The sequence below is a fragment of the Eucalyptus grandis genome, chromosome 3 (assembly GCF_016545825.1).
Source record: "Eucalyptus grandis isolate ANBG69807.140 chromosome 3, ASM1654582v1, whole genome shotgun sequence".
Taxonomy (NCBI): domain Eukaryota; kingdom Viridiplantae; phylum Streptophyta; class Magnoliopsida; order Myrtales; family Myrtaceae; genus Eucalyptus; species Eucalyptus grandis.
In genome coordinates, this window is record NC_052614.1 from 62,617,878 (window position 1) to 62,627,579 (window position 9,702).

Consider the following 9,702-nt stretch of genomic DNA (forward strand, 5'->3'; position numbering starts at 1 on the left):
GTTGAACTTGACTCCACCCATAGAGGTGCATAGCCCGGCGAAATAAGGTTTTCGAGTCTTGTCACGTTGGTTTTAACCTTTGCTAAGCAAATATGATGTTATGCATGACCAGAAACTGCGTAATGACCGTGGGATGATCACCGATTCCATATTGCAAGTTCATGAATAAATGGTGAAATTGGAGAGATGGACCAGAACAAGAGGTTTCTTTGCTTTCGAGATCTAACTAGACTGAGTTCGTGCTCTATTGAATTCGTACACTATTGAGATCAAGAGAAATTAAATCAAACGAATGCCTTTCATAGAGAGGCTTTCGACATTTTGGTGGTGAAGATAGGACTAAAAGCTCCGTCGGTTTTGTCCTTATCATGACTATGCGCTCGGATTACAAACCTGTCGTTGCATTTGACGGTTATCATATACTTCCTTTTTTCACGAACTCTGCTTGTGTATAGCCCCCAAAATCAAAATACATGAGCAAGAGAAGACCTTGAACTTCCTTTTTCTTGAAGCTTCCTATTTTTATCGATAAATTATACAAGAGTTACATTCTTATGACGATGCACACGACATGCAGACACTAAAATGGCCCTTCCGTCCCAACATAGATTATACAGTGAAACTGAAATTTGACCCTAAAACTTATCACACAGCAAATTTCACAGACGCAATAAACCTTTATGCGAACATGAACACGAAAAAAATCTCTCTCGCCTTCACTCTTTCCTTTCCATACGTGCGACATGCCTGTCAGTTGCACGTTATTTAGTAGTCGGTACTGAATGGCTTGAAGGACTTGAGGTCGAGAAATACATTGGCGACAGAGCCAGCGGCGGCAGCGATGGTGATAATAAGGCAAGCCACACTTACAATCTGAGGCACACCCACTTGGTGCCCCACGTGGGTATTTTCTTCTGCTTAATGTACAGCTCGACCGGGAAAAACCGTGAGGGGCCAAAAACCTAGCGCTCCGAGCAGCCCAACAATGTCGTTGAAGAAGGGGAGGAGCATGGAGATGAAGATGGTCCCGATCACGAAGACCGTACTCCAGACCAACCGCAAGAGTTTGAGCTTGTAAGATCTGCGCCAAGGGGCGGGGATTTCAATCTCCCTCGAGATAAACTGGCTGTTGGGAAATTTTTTAGCCAAGGTCTTCTCAACATGGTCGAATAGCGGTTGGCAGTTGAATTGGTACGCGCAGACGAGTTGGATCACGATTGCGGCGTTTGCAATGTCGACCATCCAGCATGGGTTGTAGAAGCCGAACCCAGCGAGGAGGTTTTTGGGTGCCATATCGCCAAGGCTGCGTAGCCCATGCACCCACAGATCATGTAGAAAAGGGTTGTGGCTGCTATGCTGATAAGACTGGCCTTCTTCGTCATCTTTGATTCAGATGGAGAGGACCGGATGGTGTCCTAAAACAAATATAAACTCATCATGTCAATGATTTCAATTCATCAGAACTATTAACCATCACTAGTACTTTCTTGTGTCATGCATTTGTGTTGGAGTTTGTGATCCAATTCTAGAAACTTCAAGATAGTTTTGAGCTAGAAGATTCAAGAAAAATTCTAGAATTGTCTACAAGCTTATGTGTCTAAGAAAATGTAGAAGTCTCTAGAAGAACTACAATCTAGAATTACCTAGATGAAGCCTACATGGACAACATTCTATAGAAATCTAGAATGTTGTACTAAGGTGTGACTCATGCCTATAAATAGGCTTGTAGTTCATTCATTTTAGTGAGTGAGAGGTAACCCTCCACGTGTGAGGTGAACCCTCCACCATAAGAGGTCATAGATCTCTACTATACCTCCATCAAACTATTTTGTTCAACTAATGAAACTATTTTCCCACATCCCATGTTCTTTATCCTTCAATTATCCTAGTTTATCCCTTGTCCATCCTCTATCATCTATAAACTACACCATACACTTGCACACAACATCACTAACAAAAAACTATAACTAATATCAAAACCATGCTTCCGCAGCGCTCACATTCAAAATATTTTTTTAACAATTTGAGAGAGCTCTGCTCACCTGAACTTCAAAGAAGATAAGGAAGTACGAAAAGGCAAAGATGATGTCACCAAGAGCCTGGAAGTTCCTCCATATTTTCTGCGTTGAGGTCAAGGCCCTGATGTTGATTCCAGTGAGACTTCCCTTAATTTTTCCTGTCTCTGAAGATAAAACAAACCAGAAGAGAACACTAAATCAGAACTTCATAATTCGACTAGGTTCTATCACCAATGGAGATAGCTTAGAAACATAAATAGAGCAGCTTAGCAAGAAAAATTTCATGTGCCTGCAAGTTTGGCAATACTGAGGCCAAGTTCAATGGTGGAGTAGGCAAACGACATGAAGGCGGCGACGATCGACAGCCACCACAGCCGATTGAAATTGGGGATCTGAGAGAAAATGATTTCAACGAAGCCAAACGCAATCATGTAAGGATTGCTGTTGATGTGACGTGGGTCCTCACCTTTCTCGTGGAAGCAATTGGACCTCTTGATAGCCCTGCAATGACCATGGAAGCCGATAAAATCAAACTCACATAACTTTTGACACCATCGAAGTAGCAATCACTAGAATTCTCACTGCAAATATACTCACATCATGCTGGTGGAAGATGCAATGGTGTAACCAATGGCAACCCCAAATAGGTTCACGTATAGAACCAGCTCAAAAAGCTTGATTTTGAGGCTACCTGGAGAATTTAATCAAAGAGAAGATTTTAGCACCCAACACAACATGATTGGACTTGACTCGGACATTAGTATGTGAATATGAACATGAACACAGATACAAATGTGACATACCAAGATTGTCACGGACAGCACCCATGTAGGTGTAGTTACGGTTGCCGGTGGTGGGGTCGCCGGAGCGATAACAGGTGGTGAGGAGGGTGGAGGTGTAGTAAGTGACAAAGGCAAATAGGAGCACGATGGTGGGGCCAGCAATCCAGCCGAGCTGCGCGATGGCCCAAGCCAGGGACGGGCCTCCAGATCCGATCAGTGCTGTGATTATGAGAGCGCTCGCTGTCCATACCGTCTCTGCATTTATTCACACACAAGCCAAGAAAATATTCAGTGCATCTTGTGTGCCAGCGTGACAAACCAGAAGGACTGTGATCACCCCCCTTCTTTCCCCCACCGAGCCTTCAGCCGATCGATGAAGAGAGACGAATGAGGTCACATTGAAGAGGCGGGAGGAAATGGGCTCGGAGAAGTCACTGCCGTCGAGGTTGAGCCGTCTGAGCCAGCCGAGGAGGCCGAGCTCGAAGGGGATGCAGCCGAAGAGGTTCTTGCCAGCGAGGAAGAGGGACGCGACCCGGCCGTGAGTGCAGGCGACGCCGGACCAGAGGGGCGGCGCGGTGGTTCGTCGGTCCTCCGAAGGCTTGGCGGAAGAGAGAGACTAGGGCGACAGAAGAGAGAGAGAGAGAGCTTGCGAGGGGATAATTTCTTGGTCGGGGCGGGAGGAAGAGGACGCTCAGCTTAAAGTTTGCTAGCTAGACAAGTTGGGCCCATTGAACATGTGTCGCATTTGTCAATCATCACATGATGCACCCAATGTAACATGTCACTAAACATTCTAGCTTTCCATTTTAATTTACTCCGTTAAAATGGAAAAAGAAGAGAATTGCTGCTTTAGCTAAAGCAAGAAAAGTGTACCATCCTCACCACACATCTTCAAATTTACTATTAATAGAATATACTGCCAGACAACATACTTGGAGATGTATAATTAGGAGGGTACCGTGGAAAGTATCTCTAAGTATTTTTCAAAAAAAAAAAAGGTCGTAATTTCAGCTACTCTCCTGAGATCACAACACGGGTTGACGTGAAATGCTTGCGGGGCTAGGCTACTGGCGAGATAAATTTCTTTTTTCACTGACTCTGTTTTATAGAAATAGTCCTTTTTTTCCTGTGAAGAATATCTCATACTTTTGTCGCTTTATTCCCGGGTTTGTTGGCGGTATTGACATGATGCCATTGATCTTGAAGACAGGTGATTCTTTGTGGTAGCTCGCCCAAGTCCTTCATAACAAGTCGTGGTAATTTTCACTTCACTCTTTTCAGGAAAGAAATGAAGACAGAAATAAAGTCACCTGTGCGTTTGGGACGACGGTCGTCATTGAAGCATTCGAGCCATCTTCTGGGGGACATCAATGGATGCATGGACGATCTGGTTGTTTGGATTCTCCATGAGAGAGAGAGAGAGAGAGAGAGAGAGAGAGAGAGAGAGAGAGAGTTGGATAATGGAATTGAGAAGAAGGAATTAGAGTCGGTGTGGTTAGAGTGGCCAAGAGAAGAATGAAGTGAGAGGTGCAGGGAGGCCTGAGGGATGGCTGTAGATGGAGTTATATACAGCAAAAATTCAGAAGAGAGAGGTATTGTGGAAGAAGGACTCGTGGAACACAGACATGTTAAAAGTGCGATTTTGCGGTGTGGAATCAAATGAAATTAGTAGAGGTCTCGCTTGCATCCAAGTTCACGTGAGCGGTCTTGTTTGCATCTAAATTCATTTCCATCTAAATGCACGTAAAGAAGAAAAATTAGGTATCGTGGGAAGTCGACATGCATGCAAGGATGTAAAGGAGGGAGAGAGAAACAGGATGTGAGGTCGGCATGGAGTCAGCAAAATGTCATTCGAACTCGTTGCCAAAAGATCGATGCTCATCTGCGTTTTTCTATTTTCCTAGTGAATCCTATCAATATGATCAATCTAGAGCATAGGCCACTCGTAGCCAGCAATAATGGCAAGAGGGGAACCGACGTGGGAGAAACATTCGAGGGTCTTCACAATATGGGAAGAGAATTTGGTTGGTTAATTAAAAAAAGAAAGCATGTCATAGGTCACCTAATGATAAAATGACAATGTTCTTTCTAGTGTCTAATAATAACCTGATAGGTATTACACACATATGTTTGAGTTCCTAGCAAAATCAAATTTGATTAGCTATAGTAGCGAGTTGAAGAATAACAAAGGTTTGTTCGCATTTTTTTCCCCTTCAAAACATGGTAGGTGATTTGATCCTCTTATCAGAAGGGATGAAGACTATATCATATGTCAGTTGTTTATCCGGCTATGTTACTTCCGCTCTCGTTGTTGTATTGGATTAATGCCCTGAAAAATTTTGTCGGCCAAAAATTCCGATTAAAAGGTTATCACCACATCTCTAGATGGATAATACAAGTGGGAGTTTGCTCACGCACATGGAGATTATTATTGGTACATGGTACATCGAAATATCGCTTTCTCATCTTTTCTTTGGAGATTATTCTAGGTACACGGTACACGGAAATATCGTTTCTCGTCTTTTCTCCGGAGATTGTTGTTGGAATATGGAAATATGTCTTTGTCGTCTTGGTATATGGGAGATATCGCTTTTCTTCGGAGATGACTCTTGGTGGGGGGTGTTGGCGTGATTGGTGCTGGCCCTTCTATTTGGGAAGAAATTATTTAGATTTGTTTTAATATGGGAAGAAATTATGTATATTCGTTTTGATTTCTGTAATTTTGGGAATTGCCTTATTTTTTTATATATTATTATTGTCTTCCTTTCCTATACTTCATCAATAAAATGGCAATCTCTTTCTCAAAGGTGATATGACAAAAGAAAACTTTGAGAGAGGATCACCTGAGGACGTAGGCACATTGCTGAACCTTGTTAAATCATGTCTTCTTTAATTTCTTCATGGTATCGAGCAGGTACATACCTTGTTTATGTGTTTGATCCATCCGTGTCCTTCTTTTTGGTGTATGCACAGTTGTTGTTCAAATCATGACTGATTTGAGTTCAGCCAATCCTAACCCCAGCTCCACCGCCACTGGTCAGCGACTCACCAATATATTACTTTTGAATGAGAAGAACTTTCTTCCATGGTCTCGTGCTAATACGTGACCCTTGGGGGCAGATCGAAGCTTGGTCATATTAATGGCTAAATAAAAGCGCCTCCTGAGAGGGATGCGAAATTTGATGAATGGCAAGCCAATGACAGTTTGGTTATGTCTTGGATTTTTAACTCTATGGAATCTCAAGTGTATGAGATTTTTGCATATTCCCCTACAGCTCTAATCTTGTGGGAATCGTTGAATAAGATGTATGGACAAGCTCACAATGCATCTCGAGTATTCGAATTGCAACAAGAGATTGCTAACTCTAAGGGAGAACCCTCTCAATCTTTCACCAACCATCTTGGAAATATGAAGAGAAGGTGGGATGAACTTTGTCTGTATAAGCCAGCGACCCAAAATGTGGCGAATTATATTCGATAAGAGGAGCAAGATCGCGTCTTCCAGTTATTGGCTAGCATTGGGCCTGAGTACGAAGACGTGAGAAGACAAATTCTGATGAGTCCAAAATTGCCTACGTTTGATGAAGTCTGTGGCTTGATTCAAGGAGAAGAGACAAGACGTCAAGTGATGAGTGTCTCACCTAGTCTTGATAAACCAATCTCTGAAAGTTCAGCTCATAAGGTTATGATGAACAACCAACGTGGTGAATTTGTGGCCAAATTGGCAAAGGGAAAAAATAAAAGGCCCATTCAATTTCATTGTGACCATTGTGATAGAGATGGTCACTCCAAAGACAAGTGTTGGTTACTTCATCCTCATCTTCGTGCCAACAAAGATAAGGTTCAAGAAGCAAAACTTGCTATTCTAGGAAACTCTATAGAGTTTCAATCGAAATTGGAGTCCTTGGCACAACAATTTTAACAACTACTTTAGATGGAAGGGCAAGGGTGATTGGTTCGGGATCTTTGGGTCCTTCATCAGATTCGGTCAACATGGTTAAAACATTAGGTGCCACTCTTTTAATCCAATCTAGTACTCAATTCGTCATAGATTCAGGAGCTACCGATCACATGTGCAACTCGACCAATTTACTTTTTAATGTCTCCTCTAGTGCCTCATATCGACCTATTACTGTGGCTAACGGAATGCAGGTTCCAATGCAAAGAGCAGGACAACTTAAGTTGTTCTCACAGAAATTTGATGTTTTGGTTGTGCCTGATTTGTCTTCTAATTTACTTTCTGTGAGCAAGTGCACTAAAGAATTAAATTGCAATGTTTCTTCTCTCCTTCAAAGGTGTTGTTTCAAGATTGCAGTATCAAGAAGATGATTGGTGAAGGACGGCTACACAATGGCCTCTATGTCCTTGACTATCATACGAATGCCTTGGTGGCAAGGAAGAATGCGATAGATGCTTCAAGACTTTGGCACATGCGCATGGGTCATCCTTCTGACCGTGTGTTGCAAGCTATTGATAAAACTTTATTTCATAATTGCAATACTTGTGACTCTTGTCATTACGCTAAACAACATAGATTACCTTTTCCTCAAGGCTCTAATTTAGCTTTTGAAGTGTTTGATCTTGTACATTCGGATGTTTGGAGTGCTCCAATTGATTCAAGAGATGGTTTTAAGTATTTTGTTTCTTTTATTGATGAAAAATCGCGAGCTACTTGGCTATACCTTCTCAAAGCTAAAAGTGATGTGGTCACTATTTTTCAGGAATTTTGTAGAATGATTCGAAATCAATTCAAAACATGCATAAAGGTCTTATGCACTGATAATGGTACAGAATATTCCAATCAGATCTTCCAATCTTATTTGAGCAGCTTGGGCATTATTAATCAAACTTCATGTGTAGATACATCTCAACAGAATGGGGTGGCAAAACGAAAGAATCGACACTTTCTTGAGGTGACTCGAGCTTTATTATTTTCTGGAGGCATGCCGAAGACTTATTGGAGCGATGTTGTTTTAACTAGCTGTTATCTTATTAATCAACTGCCTAGTCGTGTTCTGGGTTACAAGACGCCTATGGAAATTCTTTATGAGCACAAACTTAATATCTTGCATTTAAGAGTTTTTGGGTGTGTATGTTAGGTGTACTCTTGAAGCTGTAGTAAGCTTGACCCTCATGCTAAGTGTGTGTTCATGGGCTATTCATCAACAAAAAAAGGATACAAGTGCTTTAATCCAACCACTAGGCGGATGTATATATAGCGTGATGTTACATTTGATGAATCTACTATGTTTTTTTTTTTTTTTTTTTCATTCCAGAGTCCAATTCGGGGGAGCACAATGAGTTGATAGTTGAATTAGCTCTTATTCCTATGGTTAATGAGTTGAACAATGGCCTTGGAATTGAAAGTAACCCACATAATGACCCCGAAGGAATAGATGAGACTGAAGAAATAATCAACAATGATAGCCCAGAATCAATGCCTACACCAAGGACAGCTTCGGATTAGACAGCTGCCGAATTGATTCCTACTACTTCCGAACCTGTTCGGAGATTTACCCGTGTGTCTAGACCCTCAACACGACTTTGGGATTTCACCACTTATCATACGGTACAATATCCCATCCAGAATCACATTGGCTATGAGAAGTTATCTTCTAGTTTTGTTGGTTTTTTATCTATTCTTAAAAAGACCATGGAACCTAATAGTTTTGAGGAGGCCAGCAAGCGGCCTATATGGGTTGAAGCCATGAAAGATGAGCTACGAGCACTTGATAGGAAAAATACTTGGGATGTAGTTTGCTTGCCTGATGGAAAGCACAATGTTGGGTGTCACTGGATTTATAAAGTTAAATATAATAGTGATGGCTCGGTAGAGAGGTACAAAGCTAAGTTGCTTGCTAAGGAATACACCAAGACTTATGGTATTGATTACAAGGAAACTTTTGCTGCTGTTGTAAAAATAAATACTGTCAGGGTTGTTATGTCAGTTTCAGTCAATTGCAGGTGGCCTCTATTTCAAATGGACGTGAAGAATGCATTCATTCATGGTGATCTCGAAGAGGAAGTTTACATGGATCTTCTGCCTGGGCACCGCTTACAAAGAGAAGAATGGATGGTCTGTAGACTCAAGAAGTCTATATATGGACTCAAACAATCCCCCGAGCTTGGTATGGAAAACTTACCATCTCTCTTCTTAAGTTTGGATATCATCGAGAAGCGGCAGATTCCTCTATGTTTACCAAAGGTAATGAAAACGGTCTTGTGGTACTACTTGTATATGTCAACGATATTGTCATCACTGGGAGTAATTAGTCAGGGATTGATGTGCTCAAAACTCAGTTGCGCCAGGAGTTTGATATTAAAGATCTTGGATAGCTTAAATATTTCTTGGGTATTGAGGTGAGAAATTCTAGCAAAGGCTTGTTTCTTTCACAGCGAAAATATGTTTTGGATCTATTGAAGGAGACTGGCAAAATAGGTGCAAAACCAGCTAGTGTTCCTATGGACTATAGCAAGAAAATGGTTTCATATGACTTTCCTTTGCAAGATGTGGGTCGATTTCAAAGTTTTGTCGGCAAACTAATTTACTTAACTATTACTAGACCTGATATTACTTATGCCATTAGTTTCGTGAGTCAATTCATGCAAAATCCTACACAATGACATATGTGTTTAGTTGATTATTTGCTGAGGTACTTAAAGGCCACACCAGGGAGAGGTTTATTAGTGAAGAATAATGGTCACACAGAAATAGTTGGATATACCGATGCAGACTGGGCTGGAAGCCCTCATGACCGAAAGTCCACCTCTGGATTCTGTATGTCCGTAGGAGGTAACATTGTCACATAGAAAAATAAAAAAAAATTATCCGTGGTTGCTCGATCAAGTGTTGAAGCAAAGTATCGGGCAATGGCATCTGCTACTAGTGAAATCGTTTGGCT

The 9,702-nt window shown here is 41.6% G+C and overlaps 1 pseudogene; it reads right to left on the reverse strand.

Annotated features, from left to right (window-relative positions):
• Positions 1 to 524: 524 nt before the first annotated feature.
• On the reverse strand, positions 525 to 5,744 carry LOC104440363 (annotated as a pseudogene).
• Between the last annotated feature and the right edge of the window lie 3,958 nt (positions 5,745 to 9,702).